We start from the raw sequence: 22,224 nt of genomic DNA, 5'->3' as shown, positions 1-22,224 counted from the left end.
TTTTGTTTTACTTGCAAAGAGGAAATGTCCCTTTAGTCATGTTCCTAATTTTATTAAAATCTGTACTGTCTTTTTATAAATAGTTTCAATTAATTAGAGCTAGATCAGTGAGGTCATTATGAATAATTATTTACCTGGATGTTAAAATCAACTTCCTGTGGTAAACTATATTTTTTAAAAATAGTTTTCTATAAAAGATTTTAACAAATGCCATTTCTTCTGACAAACATTTTAGACACAATGTTATGTGTTGATAGTGTTAACAGTCCTTATAAACAAAACTTTCATTATGTCAATGAAGTCAATTTGTCTTTCTTAGCAAACAAATTGAGCAGAAATTCAGCTTTCTGAATTTGAGGTACAAAATAATTATGTTTCTTTTTTTAATTTAATAGTAGTAGGAATGTAAATACATTCCAACCTTTTCTTCTCTAATTGCTTCAGGCTTTATCAACCTTGGCAATGCATTGGAATTCCTTGGGGAAAATTCAAAAGTCAGTATCATGTTTTTTAAAGTTCTTCATTAATAATTACTAACTGTAGCCTGGTACTCAGACCTCAGACATTCTTTTCCAGTCAAGCTAAAGAGTGAGTTTATGATTTTGTTTCCACAGAAGTTAATAGAGAGTATCTGGAGTTTATGAATAATTAGATTGCATGATAAGTATATTACTTTAATAGATAACATCTGGAGTTTATGAATACTGAGATTGCACAATAAGTGTATTACTTTAAGATTATGAAGGTTGCCTTTTGGGAGTTGGAGTGGGACTAGGGGGCGAGGAGGGATGAAGGTGGAGACAGTTGGTACAATGCTCTTTTTAAAAGTAAAAACTATGGTAATGAACATTTTGGTTTAAAAGTTTAATAGTTATAAAAGTATTATCTCTTATTTTGAAATAATATGTGATGAAATTTTACATTCATAAAATTGACATATTAGGATGTCTTCATATTAAAAATAATTCTAAAGTTTTAAAGACTATCCTTTTAAGAAGTTTCTTACTGATTTTTTAAAGTGAACACTTTACTAAAGTATATCATACATACAAAAACTGCCCTTATCTTAACTTTTCAGAAAGGGAACACTCCTATGTAGCCGGCATTCAGGTCAAGAATACTCTCTTGCCTGACACTAGAAAGCCCAGTTATGCTGTCTCCAGTCACTGTCCTCTCCTTCTCTAACCACAGTCTTGCCCTTGAACACCATTTTATAGATTTTTGTTTCATTGTGTTTCTGAACATTATATAAATAGACTGGTACGTTATACACTCCTTTACCTTTGGCTGCTTTCACTGAGCATTATGTTTGTGACGTTCATCCTGTCACATAGTGTGGTTTTAGTTTGCTCATCCTCATTGCCGTGTGGAATTAGATTTTAAGGATATGCTGCAATTTATTTATCCATTCCCTGGTTGATAGGTATTTATACTGTTTTCAGTTTTAGTCTATTGTGAAGAATACTATTATGAACATTCTTGTACATAGCTCTTCTTGTAGGTTTGGCTGAAATTTAAGTTTAGGAGTTATTGCCAAGGCAATTACAGTCAGACCTTAAATGATTTTAAGAATAAGCATGAAATTAGCTTTTCATTTACAAAAGTCTTGTGTGTGGTCTTAAGAATATATATGTGGTATATCCCTCTATTGTACAGCTTCACAATGGATAGTGAGGCTTGCACCAATTTCTGTTCCACCTTTTGAAAAAATACATAGTTTGGCTTATGCAGTATACTTGGTATTAAATGGCAAAACAAGACTGGTGAGAGTAAAGCTCTGGATATGTATAAATTAATGTCTCTTCAGGTTCCCAGTAGCGTGTGGGATAATAATCAAAGGGTAAAGAATAACAGTGTTTGAACCTGATACCTAAGCTATGAAACAAATTCCATCCCTTAAAATATTCACTTCTGGCCCTGTGTATAATAAGATGTACCAGGAATTCCCTGGTGGTCCAGTGGTTGACTCCTTGCTTTCATTCACTGCTGAGGGCATGGGTTTGATCCCTGCTTGGGGAACTGAGATCCTGTAAGCCATTTTGTGTGGCCAAAATAAATAAATTTTTTAAAATGTACAGTTGCATCATTAGCTGATGGATATGTTCCTGTGTGTGCATGCTAACCTCTCCACTTGCCCACAAGTCTGTATTTTAGGACATGCCCTCTAATTCTGGCTTTGTTTAGATGTAATCCTACATGTATTCTAATTTACCTCTCAAGCCTTTGCACCGTTCACTCTTTGTATGAAAATTTGAAGTGTTAGTCGCTCAGTTATATCTGACTCTTTGTGACCCCGTGGACCCTACGGCCTTCCAGGCTCCTCTGTCCAAAGAATTATTCAGGCAAGAATACTGAAATGGGTTGCCATTCCCTTTTCCAGGGGGTCTTCCTGACCCAGAGATCAAATGCAGGTCTCCTGCATTGCAGGCAGATTCTTTACCATCTGAGCCACCAGGGAAGCCCTCTGTCTTTGTTTACTAATAACCTATTTCATTTTGTCGGGAGTGGGGGTTGGGGAAGGGGGCGGGGAGGGGCAGCTATTAGACTTTGTTCCCCTTGCCAGAGTATCTCCATAAATTAATAAACAGGGAGTTACATCCATTTGTCAAGGTTTGGAGGTTTAATAACCTTTCCTTATGGTCAGCCGTTACTGACGTTGACCTGCCTCAATTTTCCACCCAAAAGCTGTTACTTGCCAGACTTATCTCGAGTTCTTTTTGTTGTGGTAGTGGTTTCTTCTGGGGGATGGGTAGGTGAGAAGCTTACAGGGTCTTATTTCCCTGGCCAGGGATCAAAACCATGCCCCCTGCAGTGGAACCTTGAAGTCCTAACCACTGAACCGCCAGGGAATTTCCTGTCTAGAATTTTTAACTGGAGTCTGAGAATTTTAAACTTCCACCACATGGTGTGCTTTCTGAAAGGGAGCTGGTGTGTCCCATCTGTTGATCAACTGCTCATTTAATTCTGATTTCTATCTTGGGGATTCATTCTTCTTTGTTCAATGTGTCATTTTTTTTTCTTTTTAATTAGAAATATTCCATTGTATGAGTATACCAAAATTTGTTTAGCTGTTTACCTGGTGATGGACATTTTGGATTATTTATAGTTTTTCATATTTATGAATAAAGCTATTGTAAACATTTATATGCAGATATTTGTATGAGATATCGATTTTGTTTTAATATTTATTTATTTGGCTGTGCCATGTCTTAGTTTCGGCACATGGGATCTTTAGTTGCATCTAGTTCCCCAACTAGGGATCAAACCCAAGCCCTCTGCATTGAGAGCTTAGAGTCTTAGCCACTGGACCACCAGGGAAGTCCCCTGCATAGGATATGTTTTTGTTTCTTGTGTAAATACTTAGGAGTAGGATTGCTGGACATATGGTAAATATATGTTTGACTTTATAAGGGACTAATGTGCTGTTTTTAAAGTGGGTGTATATTTTCCATTCCCACCAGCAAATATATGAGCGTTCCAGTCACTCTGCATCCTTGCCAATATTTGGAATTATACATCTTCTCCATGTTAACCATTTTAGTAGGTGTGTAATGATTTCTTATTGTGGTTTTAGTTTGCAGTTTTCAGATGACTAATGATGTTGAGCACATTTTTGTTTGCTAGTGGCCATCTGTATATTTTTGTTGAAGTGTCTATTCAAATCGTTTGCCCATTAAAAAATTGGGTTATCTTCTAATTGAATTGTAGGAGACATTTATATATCCTGAATACAAGTCTTTTGTTAGATATTACATATTCTCCTAGCTTGTGGCTTGTCTTAGGTTTGCCTTTTTGAAGAACAGATGTTAATTTTGATTAAGTCCAATTTATCAATTTTTCAATAGTTTTGTGCTTTTTTTGGTTTTATCTAAGAAAACATCACTTCATGGGAAATAGATGGGGAAACAGTGGAAACAGTGTCAGACTTTATTTTTTGGGGCTCCAAAATCACTGCAGATGGTGATTGCAGCCATGAAATTAAAAGACGCTTACTCCTTGGAAGGAAAGTTATGACCAACCTAGATAGCATATTCAAAAGCAGAGACATTACTTTGCCAACAAAGTTTCGTCTAGTCAAGGCTATGGTTTTTCCTGTGGTCGTGTATGGATGTGAGAGTTGGACTGTGAAGAAGGCTGAGTGCCAAAGAATTGATGCTTTTGAACTGTGGTGTTGGAGAAGACTCTTGAGAGTCCCTTGGACTGCAAGGAGATCCAACCAGTCCATCCTAAAGGAGATCAGTCCTGGGTGTTCTTTGGAAGGAATGATGCTAAGCTGAAACTCCAGTACTTTGGCCACCTCATGCGAAGAGTTGGCTCATTGGAAAAGACTCTGATGCTGGGAGGAATTGAGGGCAGGAGGAGAAGGGGATGACAGAGGTTGAGCTGGCTGGATGGCATCACTGACTCGATGGATGTGAGTTTGAGTGAACTCTGGGAGATGGTGATGGACAGGGAGACCTGGCGTGCTGCTATTCATGGGGTCGCAAAGAGTTGGACACGAGTGAGCGACTGAACTGAGCTGAACTGAAGAAAACATCCATCCCAGATCACAAAGATATTTTTTCCTATGATTTCTTCCACGAATTTAATAGTTTTAGCTCTTATATATAGTTCTATAATACATTTAAACTTAATCTTTATATATAGTGTGAGGTGTATTTAGGCTGAGAGTTTTGTTTTGCTTTTGCATATGCATGTCCAACTATTCTAGCATTGAAAAGACTGTTCTTTTCCCTTGACACCTTTGTCAAAAGTCAATTGACTGTGTATCTAAGGGTTTATTTCTTAACTTCGTTGTTTTCTGTTGATTCGTGGTGGTGGTTTAGTTGCGAAGTCATGTTCGACTCTTGTGACCCCATGGACTGTGGCCTGCCAGACTTCTCTATCCATGGGATTTTCCACCAGGATACTGGATTGGGTTGCCATTTCCTTCTCCAGGGGGTCTTCCTGACACAGGGATTGAACCCCAGTCTCCCTCATTGTAGGCATTCTTTACCGACTGAGCTACTAGGGAAGCCCCTGTTGATTCATACGTATATTCATACACATTCTTATGCACATACCACATTGCTTTGATCACTGTAACTCTGTAGTATAGTCATGAAATTGGTATATCCATATTACAGGAAAAATGGTATTTAGCTGAGGATTTTCTATCTGTAGCTTCTTCCCACTGATACTGTATATGCCCTTCAGAATAAGACCACTTCTTATTTTATATGACACTCCCTCATTTTTTTGGATGGACTTCCCAGGTGGCTCAGTGGTATAGAATCTAACTGCCAATTCAGGAGAGGAGAATTCTATCCCTGGGTTGGGAAGGTCCCTTGGTGGGGGAAATGGCAACTCACTCCAGTGTTCTTGCCTGGAAAATCCCATGGACAGAGGAGGGTGGCAGTCTACAGTCCTTGGGGTCACAAAAAGTCAGACATGGCTAAGCCTGCTTGGACATATTTATTTGAATAAATATTCACACATTTTAACTTGAACTGTAAACTCTAGACCTTTTCATTTTGAGACATCTATATTGTTTTATATTCAGAGCTAATGACAAATTGGAGTTCAATAGATATTTGTTGAACTGAATTGAATTGAACTCTGGATAATTGTTTACTAGTGTCCTTAAAGCAGATTAGTTGAGTTCAACATAGTGAAAAAACGTAGTTCTGGGGATATTCATGTCATTAAGGAGCCATGATTCTCTTGATCAAGAAATGAATCTCTCTGGACAATTGCATTGTCACTTGTTTGTTTTTACCCACTGGAAAGATCTTGATTGAATTTTAAGTTTCCTTCTGTGTCCATTATTTAAAAAACCATCAGCTCTATAAGAAACAGCCATCTGCTGGTATTGGTCAGCCTTCCTCTACACAGTTTGCAGTTCCGCAGCGCTGTCAGTTCTTTCAGTCTTTAGTTATTCATATATCTCAAAATATATGCTTATGTTGCAACTTTTATTTTCCAGTTTGGGACATTGGGTTATTTTCATACTTTTTGCCAGGCCCTGGCTGGTCAATTGAAAGTGGAAGCTCATTTCCTTTTAGTTGAGGAATTTTAAAAGAATTATTAATGTTTAGCATTATTTATATCCTTCCAGTTTTCTTCACACTCTTTTTGCTTTTCTTTTTTTCCCCCTAGATTATTCAGATATTGGAGAGCCTGAGGCAGTATTCTAATTTTTTAAAATCTTATTTTCCTATGTTTCAATCCATTGTCTTTTTTCCCTCCTTTGTGAGAATTTTCCTCAACTCTGTCTTCTAGTTCCTTCATTGAGCTTTTGATCTGTTGTTATGTTTTTAATTACCAACATCCCTTTTTTTTGTTCTTTGAATATTTCCTCTTACTAGCATTCTCTCCCTACCCTCACACAAGTGTTCTGTTCTTGATTCATGGCTGACATGTATTCTCTGAGGATGTTAATGATGACTTTTCTTGAGTTCTTTTCTTTTTAAATAGTCCTGTTTCCTTAAATTTGCTTCTGTTTTGTGTTTTGAATTCTTTCATATTATTAGCTGTTAAACAGTCATTTCTTCAGCCAAGTACCCAATGCTAATCTGACCTTTTTTTTTTTTTTAATGCTTAAAATCATTGTTTTCTTTAGTAACTGTGATTACAGGTGGGCTATTGTGGACTTGCCTAGACTGTACCCTGTACCCTGCTGTACTCTTGCATTGTGCTGGTTGCTCAGAATGATACTCTGTTGCTTTACAGCCCTAGATCAAAAGTATACTGAAGTTATCATTTAATCATTTTTCCTACCTGCCCTCCCACAAAAACCAACAACAATAACAAACACATTTCTACTTAGTCATTGTTTTCACATGTAGCAGAAGTGGCTATTTCTTCATGTCTTGCACATAAATACTTCAGGTATTTTTTGAGAGCTGCACTGTTAAACAACATGGCCATTTGCCCTGCATATTTTACATGATTATTTTTAATTTAATCTTTTGATTTCTGATTCTTGTTTTCTGCTGTTAAGGGTATCAAGTTCTGTGCTATGTATTTTATTGCATCCTTTTACCTATATTCTTCTTTTTAAAAAGAAAGTAATCTCTTAAGTTTGTTATATCTTTTACTGATCATTTCTTATTGGATTTTTTTCTTTTATGTAAAATGGCTTTCATGGACCTAACTAACCAATGAAAAGTATTTCCTCTAAAGTAGTGAAAACAAAGGCATTGGGTATATTGATTACCATCTTTGGCTTGTTAAAATTGCATTGATTGATTGTTTCATTTCCAGAGGAAATCTTCTGTTTGAGAAGGGCCTATGCCTAGGTTTGAAAATGATTCTGGAAAAGATACAGGTTTAAAAAATAGTTACTTACTTTAATGGTAATACATGTACATGGAACAACACTAAAAAGGCACGAAAGAATATGCAGTGAAGTCTCCCTGTCCCCTTCACCTGCTCTCTGAGCCCCCAAGCTCCCATTTCTTCTTCTCAGAAGTAGTCCCTGGAACCATTTTCCCCCTACATCCTCTAGAGAGCTTTAAATTGTTTTGCTTATGTGCATATGCATAGACCAGAGTTTTTTTTTTTCTTTTGCCACTTCTGTTCAACATAGTACTGGAAGTCCTAGCCAAAGCAATTAGACATTTCCCCAGAGAAGACATACAGATGGCCAAGAGGCACATGAAAAGATGTTCAGCATCTCTAATTATTAGAGAAATACAAATCAAAACAACTATAAGGCATTACCTCATGTCAGTCAGAATGGCTGTCATCAAAAAACCCACCAACAGTAAATGCTTGAGAGGGTGTGGTGAGAAGGGAATCCTCCTATACTCTTGTAGGAATGTAAATTGGTATAGCCACTGTGAACAGTATGGAGGTTCTTTAAAAAACTAAAAATAAAACTACCGTATGACCCTGCAGGGGGCTTCCCTGATGGTGCTAGTGGTAAAGAATCACCTGGCAGTGCAGGTGACACAGGACATCTAGGCTCGATCCCTGTGTCTGGAAGAGCCCCTGGAGTAGGAAGCAGCAACCCTCTCCAGTATTCTTGTCTGGAAAATTCCATGGACAGAAGAGGGAAGCCTGGTGGGCCACAAAGAGTCAGACAAAACTGAGTGACTGAGCACATGATCCTGCAATCCCATTCTGGGCATATATCCAGAGAAAAGCATGGTTTGAAAGGATACATGTACCCCAGTGTTCATTGCAGCACTATTTACAATAGCCAAGATGTGGAAGCAACCTAAATATTCATCAACAAAGGAATGGATGAAGAAGATGTGTTACATATATACAATGGGATACTACTCAGAAATTAAAAACAATGAAATAATGCCATTTGCAGCAACATGGATGGACCTAGAGACTGTCATGCTGAGTGAAGTAAGTCAGACAGAGGAGGAGAAATACTGTATGATATCCCTTATAGGTAGAATCTAAGAAAAAAGATACAAGCGAACTTATTTACAAAGCAAAAACAGGCTCACAGACTTAGAAAAGAAACTTATGGTTACCAGAGGGGAAGGGTGGAGGGGAGGGATAGTGAGGGAGTTTGGGATCGACATGTACACACTCTTATATTTAATATGGATAACTGGATCTTCCCTGGTGGCTCAGTGGTAAAGAATCCACCTGCCAGTGAAGGAGACACTAGTTCGATCCCTGATCCAGGGAGATTTCACATGCTGTGAAGCAGCAAAAAGACCTGGTTCAGCCAAACAAATAAATAATTTTTTAAAAATGTATAACCAACAAGGACATACTATATAGTACAGGAAATTCTGCTCAATATTATATAACAACCTAAATAGGAAAAGAGTTTGAAAAAGAATAGGTAAATATACATGGTATAACTGAATCATTTTGCTGTATACCTGAAACTAACCCAGTATTTGTTAGTCAACTATATTCCAACATGAAGTAAAATTTTTAAAAAGAGAAATAGGAGGCACGCAAATCCAAAAAGTAAAATCCTCTGACATGTAGGTGACATAAAATGTAGATAACATGACCTTAGGTATGAAAAACCATAGGGACTATGTCATAAAAGTGTTAAAGCTAAGAAAGTTAGTAATGTTGTAGGATACAAAATCAGCATACAAAATTAAGCTGTGTTTCTATACTCTGCTAACAAACTTTCAGAAAGATAAAATTAAGAAAATTCCATGTACAATAGCATCAAAAACATATAATTATTTTATATAAGGAGGTGAAAGATCTATACACTGAAAACTATAAAATGTCGATGAAAGAAATTAAAGATATAAATAAATGTAAATATATTCTGTGTTCATAGGTTGGAAAAATTATTAAAATGTTTGTACTACCCAAGGCAATCTAGTGATTAAGTGAAAATCTCTATCAATATTACAATGGCATTTTTCACAAGAAAAATCCTAAAATTCATGTGCAACCACAAAACAACTTGAGTAGTTAAAATAATCTTGAAAAAGAACAAAGCTGGAGGAATCACACTTACTGATTTCAAATTACAGTTGACCCTTGAACGATGCAGAGGTTGGAGACACAGTTGAAAGTGCATAACTTATCCTTTGCCCTCCCCGTCCACTGTTCCTCCACATCTGCAGATTCAACCAACCTGGAATTGTGTCCTGCTGTAGTATTTACTGCTGAAAAAACAAAAAACAAAAACCATGTATAAGTGGACCTACACAGTTTGAGCCCATGTTGTTCAAGTGTCAAATAGTACTACAAAGGTATAATAATCCAGAAATTATGGTGCTGGCATAAAAACGTAAATATAGACCAGTAGAACAGAATAGAGAGCCCAGAAATAAAGCAATACATGGTGCATTCAAGTAATCTTCAGTGGAGATGCCCATAATATATAGTGGGGAAAAGACAGTCTCTTCAATAAATGATGTTGGGAAAACTGGATTTCCATGTGCAAAAGAACAAAATTGTATCTTTATCTTATACCATATACAAAAATCAACTGGAAATGTATTAAAGACTTAAGCATAAGGTCTGAAACTGCAACACTCTTGAAAGAAAACGTGTGGGTAAGCTTCTGGATATTGGTCAAGGTAATGAGTTGTTTCAGTTTAACAACAAAAGCAAAAAATAAGTAGGTGGAATTACATCAGACTAAAAAGTGTTCTGCACAGCAAAGGAAATCATTAACAAAATGAAAAGGCAACCTATGAAATGGAAGAAAATATTTGCAAACCATATATCCATTAAGGGGTTAATATCCAAAATATATAAGGAACACATAAAAATCAATAGCAAAAAAAAACAAAAAACAAACACCAAAGCAAAAAAAAATAATATGATCTAAAAATGGCAAAGCTCTTGAATAGACATTTTTCCAAAGAAGACATACAAGTAGCCAACAGGTGTATGAAAAGGTGCTTAACTTCACTAATCTGCAAGGAAATACAAATAAAAATCACAATGAGATATCACCTCATACCTGTTAGAACTGTTATTATCAAAATGTCAAAAGATTACAAATACTGGTAAGGATATGGAGAAAAAGTGAGTCTTTGTGTGCCATTAGTGGCGATGTAAATTGATATACCCGTTATGGGAAATTGTATGGAGGTTCCTCAAAAAATTAAAAATAGAACTACCAAAAAAAAAAAAAAAAGAAAGAAAACATAAAATTACCATATGATCAGGCTGTGTCATTTCTGGGTATATATATCCAAAGAAAATGAAATCACTGTCTGGTAGAGATATTTGCACTTCCATCTTTATTGTAGCAGTATTCACAGTAACTAAAATAAGATATCTATTGATGGATGAGTAAATAAAGAAAATATTATTTCTATATATAATGGAGTATTATTCAACTTTAAAAATGAAGGTAGTCTTTTAATTTATGACAACATAGATATGAAGGGCATTATCCTAAATAAGATAAAGTGAAAGTGAAGTCGCTCAGTCGTGTCCGATTCTTTGCAACCACATGGACTGTAGCCTAACAGGTTCCACCATCCATGGGGTTTTCCAGGCAAGAATACTGGAGTGGGTTGCCATTTTCTTCTCCAGGAGATCTTCCCGACCCAGGGATTGAACCCAGGTCTCCCACATGGTAGGTATTGTAGGCTAGACACAAAAGGACAAATACTACATGGTTAACTTATATGTGGAATCTAAAAAAGCAAAAGTCCAGTTCATAATAAAAGAGAATAAAATGGTGGTTAGCAAGAGCTAGGGAGTGGGAGGAAGGGGAGATACTGGTCAAAGGGTACAAACTGTAGTTATAAGATAAATAGGTTCTGGATACCTCATTTACAGCATGGTGACTATAGTTAATAAATACATGCAGTTTGCTATGAGAGTAGATCTCAAGTGTTCTCACCACATACACACAAAAAATGGTAACTGTGGGAGGTGATGATTATGTTAATTAACTTGATTGTGATGTTTTACATATAATGCGGCTTCCCTCATAGCTCAGTTGGTAAAGAACCCGCCCGCAATGCAGGAGACCTTGATTCCATCCCTGGGTTGGGAAGATCCCCTGGAGAAGGGAAGGGTACCCTCTCCAGTATTCTGGCCTGGAGAATTCCATGGACTGTATAGTCCATGAGGTGACAAAGAGTCAGACACGACTGAGCGACTTTCACTTTCACACTTCATACATATATTAAAATATCATACTGTATATCTTAAACATATGCATTTTTTTACTTGCAAGTCATACCTCAAAAACCTGGAAGAAAGAAAAGTAATATGGTATTTTTAAACAGCAACCTCAGATAGCATTAGATCTTTAAGGGTTCATTCAACAGATGACATATTAAGTATGCCATCAACTGAAATTCACAGATTTTAAAAATATGTACCCTGTTGTGAGAAATAAGACCACAGATTCAAAGTTTATGGAGTAGGAAGGAATTAAAATGAAGACACATGAATTTTAGTTGAGTATCTCACCTCAATTTCTAGATTGCCTTTTATAGTCTTTCAATATGCTCTTAAAAGCATACAAAATTAGAAGATTTTTTTTTAGATATTTTAAGTCATAAGATTATGATGTCAAGATATTATAAATCATTGCTTAATATTCTTTGTTCACTTATAATTGAGTGTTATTTGTAAAGAATGTTGACAATATGCTTTTGAAAGAGAAAGATCTCAGTATTTAGTCAGAGGGAGTAAACTGTAAGATTCTATCAGTTTGAGATAACTTTTCTCTAACTGGCTATCTCCATAACATTGTAGCTCTTTCTATCTATGGGATCTTATTTATTTTTCAACTATTATTTTGTATTCTTCAATTATGAATTTATAACAATTCTGTTTATATACTCAAGCACAGTGCTCTGTAATTAACTTATAAAATTACATCTATTGGCATGCACTCTGTGTGTTCACTCTTCTGATAAATCCACATTTCTTTTTTTCTTCATCCAGTCTTAATAGAAAGATTTAAGTATCAAGCCAAAATCATAATCCATTGACTCTGTACCAGAAATTACCTTCAGGTCACCACAGTTGCATTCTAAGATAGAGATTTGCAAACTTTTTCTTAAAAGGGCCAGAGAATAAATATTTTAGAGTTTGTGTGTCATACAGTCTCTAGTACTCATTTCTGTTTTTGTTGCACAAGAGCAGCCATTTAATACTATTTATATGAATGAACAGGACTGTGTTCCAATAAAACTTTATTTTAAAAAATTGATAGGCTCGGTTTGACTGATGAAGACTAATGTGCAAAATCTTCTTTTAAGGGAGTGAAAATTCTCTTTAGGTGCTGAGTTTTCTAGTAGCATATAATCCAAAGAACAGTACTATAAGAATATTCTGGATTATCTGAATAATTGCTTTAAAATCAGATGTGTATATTTGGTGCTCCCAGTTGCATTTAGGATTGTATGAGGCATCTCTCCTCCCCCATACACCTATACAAAATGGATCTTATTGCAATGCTGAATGAAGAAAGGATTTTACTGTTTTTAAGAAAGATAGAATAGAGAAAAGGGGACTAATTGAGCTATCACCTGGCACATAGGGGTACATGCAATGTAGAACATTATACTTGTGATGGAACTGATTGCTTTGTTTTAGCTTCCAAACTTTAACATATTGGTAATTATAATAGTCCTTATGATGAAGACTCTCTCCTCTGAATTACAGGCATAGTTATATATCTGTTTGATATAGATTTCTGTAGCACCTTGGAGAAAACTTGATCTTTATGTGATAGAGGTGTCTACATTGTTTCCAAATCACTTCTTAAACTTAGCCTTGGAATTTGTGGTAGACCATGATATTCTCCAAGCTAGACTTCAGTGGTATGTGAACCGAGAACTTCCAGATGTTCAAGATGGATTTACAAAAGGAGATCAAATTGCCAACATCCATTGGATCCTAGAAAAAGCAAGAGAATTCCAGAAAAACATCTGCTTCTTTGACTACGCTAAAGCCTTTGACTGTGTGGGTCACAACAAACTGTGGGAAATTCTTAAAGAGATGAGAAGACCAGGTCACCTTACCTGCCTCCTGAGAAATCTGTATTCTGGTCAAGATGCAACAGTTAGAACCTGACATAGAACAATGGACTGGTTCCAAATTGGGAAAGGAGTATGTCAAGGCTGTATATTGTCACCCTGCTTACTTAACTTATATGCAGAGTACATCATGAGAAACCCTGGGTATGATAAGAAACCCTGGGTATGATCAGTGCAAATAAATAGAGCGAAACATTAGAATGGGAAAGACTACAGATCTCTTCAAAAAAAATTAAAGATACCAAGGTAACATTTCATGCAAAGATGGGTACAATAAAGGGGAGAAATGGTATGGAACTAACAGAAGCAGAAAATATTAAGAAGAGGTGGCAAGAATACACAGAAGAACTATACAAAAAAGATCTTCACGACCCAGGTAATCACGATGGAATGATCACTCACCCAGAGCCAGATATCCTGGAATGTGAAGTCAAGTGGGCCTTAAGAAGCATCACTACAAACAAAGCTAGTGGAGGTGATCGAATTCCAGTTGAGCTATTTCAGATCCTAACAGATGATGCTGTTGACATGCTGCACTCAATATGCCAGCAATTTGGAATACTCAGCAGTGGCTATAGGACTGGAAAAAGGTTAGTTTTCATTCCAATCCCAAAGAAAGGCAATGCCAAAGAATGCTCAAACTACTGCACAATTGCTGTCATCTCACACGCTGGTAAAGTAATGCTCAAAATTCTCCAAGCCAGGCTTCAAGAATATGTGAACCAAGAACTTCCAGATGTTCAAGCTGGTTTTAGAAAAGGCAGAGGAACCAGAGATCAAATTGCCGACATCCGTTGGATCATCAAAAAAACAAGAGAGTTCCAGAAAAACATTTATTTCTGCTTTATTGACTATGCCAAAGCCTTTGACTGTGTGGATCACAACAAACTGTGGAAAATTCTTCAAGAGATGGGAATACCAGACCACCTGACCTGCCTCTTGAGAAACCTGTATGCAGGTCAGGAAGCAACAGTTGGAACTGGACATGGAACAACAGACTGGTTCCAAATAGGAAAGGAGTACGTCAAGGCTGTATATTGTCACCCTGCTTATTTAACTTCTATGCAGAGTATATCATGAGAAATGGTGGGCTGGAAGAAGCACAAGCTGGAATCAAGATTGCCGAGAGAAATATTAATAACCTCAGATATGCAGATGACACCACCCTTATGGCAGAAAGTGAAGAGGAACTAAAAGGCTTCTTGATGAAAGTGAAAGAGGAGAGTGAAAAAGTTGGCTTAAAACTCAACATTCAAAAAATGAAGATCATGACATCCGGTCCCATCACTTCATGGGAATTAGATGGGGAAACAGTGGAAACAGTGTCAGACTTTGTTTTGGACTCCAAAATCACTGCAGATGGTGACTGCAGCCATGAAATTAAAAAACACTTGCTGGTTGGAAGAAAAGCTATGACCAACCTAGACAGCATAGTAAAAAGCAGAGACACTGCATTGCCAACAAAGGTTAAATTTAGTTCAGTCACTCAGCCGTGTCCGACTCTGCGACCCCATGAACCGTACCATGTCAGGCCTCCCTGTCCATCACCAACTCCCAGAGTCCACCCAAACCCATTTCCATTGAGTCGGTGATGCCATCCAACCATCTAATCCTCTGTCGTCCCCTTCTCCTCCTGCCCTCAATATTTCCCAGCTTCGGGGTCTTTTCAAATGAGTCAGTTCTTCACATCAGGTGGCCAAAGTATCAGAGTTTCACCTTCAAAATCAGTCCCAGTAATGAACGCCCAGGACTGATCTCCTTTAGGATGGACTGGTTGGATCTCCTTGCAGTCCAAGGGACTCTCAAGAGTCTTCTTCAACACCACAGTTCAAAAGCATCAATTCTTTGGCACTCAGCTTTCTTTATAGTTGAACTCTCACATCCATACATGACCACTGGAAAAACCATAGCCTTGACTAGACAAACCTTTGTTGACAAAATAATGCCTCTGCTTTTTAAAATGCTGTCTAGGTTGGTCATAACTTTCCTTCCAAGGAGTAAGCGTCTTTTAATTTCATGGCTGCAGTCACCATCTGCAGTGATTTTGGAGCCCCCCAAAATAAAGTCAGCCACTGTTTCCACTGTTTCCCCATCTATTTGCCATGAAGTGATATATCTAGTCAAAACTATGGTTTTTCAAACAATCATGTATGGATGTGAGAGTTGGACTATAAAGAAAGCTGAATGCCAAAGAATTGATGCTTTTGAACTGTGATGTTGGAGAAGTGTACTGTCTTGAGAGTCCCTTGGACTGCCAGGAGATCCAACCAGTCCATCCTAAAGGAAATCAATCCTGAATATTCTTTGGAAGAACTGATGCTGAAGCTGAAATTCCAATACTTTGGCCACCTGATGCGAAGAACTGACTTATTTGAAAAGACCCTGATGCTGGGAAAGATTGAAGACAGGAGGAGAAGGGACAACAGAAGATGAGATGGTTGGATGGCATCACTGACTCAATGGACATGAGTTTGAGTAAATTCCAGGAGTTGGTGATGGACAGGGAAGCCTAGAGTGCTGTAGTCCACCGGGTTGCAGAGAGTCAGACACGACTGAGTAACTGAACTGAACATCATTAGAAATGCGGGGCTGGATGAAACACAAGCTGGAATCAAGATTGCAGGGTGAAATATCAATAACCTTGGATATGTAGACAGTCCCATCCTTATGGCAGAATGTGAAGAGGAACTGAAGAGCCTCTTGATGAAAGTGAAAGAGGAGAGTGCAAATGTTGGCTTAACACTCAACATTCAAAAAACAAAGATCATGGTATCCAGTCCCATCACTTCATGGCAAATAGATGGGGAAACAATGGAAACAGTGACAGACTTCATTTTCTTAATCTCCAAAATCACTGCAGATGGTGACTACCACCATGAAATTAAAAGATGCTTGCTCCTTGAAAGAAATACCATGACAAACCTAAATAGCAGATTAAAAAATAGAGACATCCTTTTGCCGACAAAGGTCCATCTAATCAAAGCTATGGTTTTTCTAGTAGCCATGTATGGATATGAGAGTTGGACCATAAAGAAGGCTGAATGCCAAAGACCTGATGTTTTTGAACTGTGGTGTTGGAGAGTCCCTTGGACTGCAAGGTGATCAAAATAGTCAATCCTAAATGAAATCAATTTTGACTATTCTTTGGAAGCATTGATTCTGAAGAGGAAGCTCCAATTCTTTGGCCACATGATGCAGAGAGCCAACTCATTAGAAAAGACCCTGATGCTGGGAAAGATTGAGGGCAGGAGAAAGGGATGGAGGAGCCTGTTGGATGGCATCACCAATTCAATGGACATGAGTTTTTGCGAACTCTGAGAAATAGTGAAGAACAGGGAAGCCTGGTGTGTTGCAGTCTTTGGGGTCAAAAAGAGTGGGACATGACTGAGTGACTGAACAACAACAACAATGATGTTACTTTCCCCAAATCCCTCTTCCCTATACCCTCACTGACTCAACCCTGGGGGGTGGAATCTAAATGCCCAGCCAAAACTCCTCTTTTCTAAGCTCCATTTCAACTAGGAGTGGTTCTGTGACACAATGTGGCCAATGAAACATTAGTAGAAGTTTCTGGATAGTGATTCTGGGAAAACTTGTTAAAATAGGGTCAACTCAGTTGGGATGTACCCTTTTGTCCTTTTCTTTTCTTCCTGCATCAAACAAGGATGCCAAACTTGGAACTGTAGCAGCTACCTTATGGCCTACTAGGAAGAAAGAATGAGAAGATTGTAGAGGTGTGGCTTTGACATCTTGGCTGCTGCTCTAGCAGGTGCTACTAACTCCAAGCTTCCTGATAAGTAGCAGGAGAGGCAAAGTAATGGGGAAAATAGTCCTATCTATTTTGGTCATTACTTTGTGGCATTTTATTTGTGTGGCTGTTGTCAATTCCCTCTCATTACAGAAGTAAATACAGGATATGATACAGCTTAAATATTAAGTAGACGGAAGTCTATTTTTTTTTACCATAAAATCCCAAGGCATCAATTTTATTTCTGCAAAATGATACCATCTATCAAATTAATATTGTTAAATTGAATTGTTTTTATTTTGTGGTTTATTCCTCATTTCGTAAATGTGTTCTCATTTTTAAAATATTTTCTAAAGTCTGTAAGTATAAGGAGTTTGTTCCTAGTTTTGGGTTTGTACTTATTTGACATAAATTTTTTAATTAATAATAAGGTTTTGGGAGAATATTTTCCTTTGAAATAAGTTTGATGATTACTCAAATATGAAGCCCTGCTTGAGGCATTCATTCTGAACCCAGTCAATATTTTAATGCTTCGTCATATGCTTTTGAATGTAACTTTCATTGCACACTTACATAGAAGTGACTACTCCTGTCTTTGGCCTTAGTCTTGACCTTGAAAGGACTTCAGGTACACTTATTGCTAATATATTTGCATCTTGCTCAGATAAAAGGCCTAGCACTATGCCTGGTGCTCAAAGGTATATCTGGTGAATGACCAAATCAATATTAATGAATATCATGTGCTTGGTGGTTATTGAAATTTAAAATAATTTTTAATATGTCCTTCCACTAATTTAATATGTGCTTCCCTGGTGGCTCAGAAGTTAAAGCATCTGCCTGTAATGTGGGAGACCTGGGTTTGATCCCTGGGTTGGGAAGATCCCATGGAGAAGGAAATGGCAATCCATTCCAGTATTCTGCCTGGAGAATCCCATGGATGGAGGAGCCTGGTGGGTTACAGTCCATGGGGTCACAAAGAGTCGGACATGACTGAGCAACTTCACTCACTCACTCACTCACTCCACTAATTCAGCCTCACAGCTCCACAAGCTTGAGACAGTAATAAAAGTGCTCAGGCTTTATTAATATATAATTCAATAAATCTAAAATATAGGCTAAAAGGAATTTGTAAGCAAAAGATTATTTTATTTCCATGTTTTGAGAGAATTCTGTTTGTAATAAAACTATTTAACTTATTTCTCCATCTACCTAGCGATATTTAAGCATCTTTACTGTCTGAGCCACAAGGGGGCTTCCCCATCAATGGTGTACATGTCTTTATTAAGTAATTTTATTACTGTAAATAATTTTTACTACTTATAAATGGGGCTTCTCTGGTGGCTCAGCTGGTAAAGAATCTGCCTGCAATGAGGGAGACCTGGGTTGGGAAGATCCCTGGTAAGGGAATGGCCACCTACTCCAGTTAAGTATCCTTGCCTGGAGAATCTCATGGACAGAGGAGCCTGACGGGCTACAGTCCATGGAGTCACAAACAGTTGGATACAGCTGAGTGACTAAGCACACAAAGTCACTTTAGACTAGATCAGGCAGACCTGAATTACTTCTTATTTGCTTTTTATATGAACTATATTTTTGTTTTTAACTCCAAAATATTCTAATGAATGTTATTGTCTAATCCCTTAAAATTCTCCCACTAATTATTGCAGGAATATTCAACTTTTTTTGACCTGCAGTTGTATAAATAGTTACAAATAATTGTGTGAAAACTAACATGTGATATAATGGCCCAGGGGAAATTATTATACACCCTGAAAACAATAATAATTCTCTCAAAATAGCTTAGATACACCATTTTTTTAAACCCTAGGAGGATGCAGACACTATTTCCTGTTTTGCTCTTTATTCTTGAAAGTTACAGGGTAATTTTGTGCTAATGAAGTCAGACTAATGAAGCATAATATTTTCAAGATATTATCACGCATTAGGGGTTAGTTTAATTTTTAAAAAACTCATGAACAGGAAGAGCAATTCTTTTTGAAACTTCATTGGGTTGTTGGTATACACACAGATTTGTTTATACTCCCCCACATCTCTTATGTACCTTGAAATTATTACCAGACTTTTATGTCCTTCCTGTGTGTGATTGGTGTTTCATAATGGGTAAAAAGAACTGACACAAAAGAAATCACTAAATGTTATCTTAGTCTGTTTTTCAAAGTCATAACATGTACAGCAGATATGGGTTGCTTCATGTAAAATCTTTCTTCTCTCCTTCCCTGTCAACAGAGCCTAGAATTCTTTGGATGTACCTTCCATGTGTCTCTGAACATGGTGGGTAAGGCTATGTTCTCTGGAGCTACTTAGGATGAACCAGCAGAACGATGACATGAGTAGACTACACCTGGAAATCATCCCACCCTGGATTTCTCATTATATATTATGTGATATATTAATTCTCTTTAGTGGTTAAGCCATTTTGAGTTGTTTCTTTCCTTGCATCCTCATGAAAACAGTGTTTATAAAACCAGTTTTTAAAGTCGTCACATTTCCTTCCATTTTTAACGGCTAAATTGGAAGCCACTGTCCTCTGTTGTCTAGTCACTAAGTTATGTCCTACACTTTTGAGACCCCATAGACTTAGCAACCCAGGGACAGCGGAGCCTGGTGGGCTGCCGTCTATGGGGTCGCACAGAGTCAGACACAACTGAAGTGACTTAGCAGCAGCAGCAGACTTAGCCCACCAGGTTCCACTGTCTGTGGAATTTTCAAGGCAACAATACTAGTGTGGTTTGCCACTTCCTTCTCCAGGGGATCTTCCTGACCCAGGAATGGGACCCACGTCTCCTGTATTGGCAGGCTTATTTTTTGCCACTGAGCCACCAGGGAAGCCCATTGTCCTTTGTATCTTCCCTTTGTTCACTGCCAGTACTTACTTTTTGACAGTGAACATAGTTATTTGGAGTTTATTGAACAGAACTTATTATCACCATCATAACAGCACTAAAGTTTTTATGGTATCTTTTTATTTACAATGTATTATCTCATTTTATCCCAGCATAGCTTACTTGACTTGTTGTTCAGTCATTAAGTCATGTTGGACTCTTTGCAACCCCATGGACTGCAGCACTCATGACTTCCCTGTCTGTCACTATCTCCCAGAGTTTTCTCAAACTCATGTCCATTGGGTCTGTGATGCCATCCAATCATCTCATCCTCTCTCACCTGCTGCAGGGTCTTTTCCAGTGAGTCAGCTCTTCACATCAGGTGGCCAAAGTATTAGAGCTTCAACTTCAGAATCAGTCCTTCCAGTGAATTTTCAGAGTTGATTTCCTTTAGGATTAACTGGTTTGATATCAAACTTGGCTTAGTCATTTCATAAAACAGATGAGACTTAAGAAACTGGCGATAGAGGTCTAAGATATGTTTAACTATATGCTTGCAAATAAGAGCATTGCTTTAAGCTTTTACAGATATGAGGCAGACCAATTTGATTCACAAACAAAATAAATGCTTCTGTTTTGTAGCTTTTGTTTTTAACAGAAATTTCTAACCCAAGGGTAAGAGTCACAGACTCAAATCCATTGTTTAAATAATCCCTCTAGAGGTTTGATTGTTTTTGTTTTAATCAAGTGCTTAATTAGCTTCAGTTTCAAATATAAACATGTATCCTATGCCATAATAACTTCAGGATATTCAGGGAAAAGTTCCAAAAAGCGGTTTTAAATATGCATCTATCTGGAGTATATTGTAAAAGCCTTAGGTGCAGATTTAGGACTTGTGTATGTGTGGTACTTAAAACTATGAGGATGAATGACAGCTTTAGGAATTTAAGAGGAGCACAAGGAGAATGTGACTGAAGATTGAACACAGAAGAAGTGGAGTAGCAGAGGAGGCACCAGGAAATGGGGCAGAGATGAAAGCTAGTAGGAGAATCAGGAGTGGCTGGGAGGCCCAGGAGATCTTTTCCAGAAAATGTTGTTCTACCGCAGACAGTATGAAAAATCAAGCTAGTTGAGAGCTGAAGCAGAGGGTTTCCTGACCACATATATTTACCATTTGTCAAAGCAAGAAATTTTTTTTTTCTAATTTTCAATCTCAATTTCCGCCCCCCCCCCCCGCCTTTCTCTTTTATGTTGCATGTTAATATCATGTTACAGTATTATATTGTGGACTTTAGGGATTTTACATAAGATTAGGAAAGGTGTAAATCTTAAGTTATTAGTTGTGACACACATACATATCTATACACACACACACACACATACGTACATACTGTATTCACGTGCACACACGTATATTAACTTGTATTCACAGAGCCTGTTTCCAGAAAACTACACAAGAAATTGGTTACAGCCAATGTCTGGAACACCCTTGAGGAATAGCGATTGGAGGAAGGTTTTCTATTTTTGTACCTCTTAAAGCATGTGGATATAATGTATCCCCAAGTAAATAATATTAAAAGTAAACAAATAAAACACAGGCCATTTTATCATGTTGAACTTTGATAGTTATGGGGAAAGGGATTTTAAGATACGGCTCTAGCTAGAAAAATTGTTGTGACTTGCTTCTCTGAACTCCTGGCCCTGTGGCTTAGTCTATAGGGAATAGTGGGTGGGTTTATTAAAGTAACATTAAGTTGTTGTTCCGTTGCTAAGTCATGTCCAACTCTTTGCCACCCCATGGACTGTAGTGCACCAGGTTTCCCTGTCTTTCACTATCTCCCAGAGTTTGCTCAAACTCATGTCCATTGAGTCAGTGATATCATCCAGCCATCTCATCCTCTGTTGCCCCTTCTTCTCCTGCCTTCAATCTTTCCCAACATCAGAGTCTTTTCTAATGAATTGGCTCTTCCGTCAGGTGACCAGAGTACTGGAGCTTGAGCATCAGTCCTTCCAATGAATATTCAGGGTTAGGATTAACCTGGTTTTAGGATTGACTGGTTTGAACTCCTTGCTATCCAAGGGACTCTCAAGAGTCTTCTCCAGCACCACAATTCGAAAGCATCAATTCTTTGGTCTCAGCCATCTTTATGGTACAACTCTCACATCTGTACATGACTACTGGAAAAAC

General features: G+C 37.6%; 1 protein-coding gene across 12 annotated transcripts in view; it reads left to right on the top strand.

Annotated features, from left to right (window-relative positions):
• Positions 1-22,224, top strand: part of ZRANB3 (zinc finger RANBP2-type containing 3) — a 301,572-nt gene that overhangs the window by 86,215 nt on the left and 193,133 nt on the right. The gene's annotated exons all lie outside the window — the stretch shown is intronic.

The sequence above is a fragment of the Bos grunniens genome, chromosome 2 (assembly GCF_055505025.1).
Source record: "Bos grunniens cultivar Pamir isolate PY7600 chromosome 2, Bosgru_T2T1.0, whole genome shotgun sequence".
Classification (NCBI taxonomy): domain Eukaryota; kingdom Metazoa; phylum Chordata; class Mammalia; order Artiodactyla; family Bovidae; genus Bos; species Bos grunniens.
The sequence above is the reverse complement of the archived record's forward strand: the minus strand, read 5'-3'. Positions and strand labels throughout refer to the sequence as shown.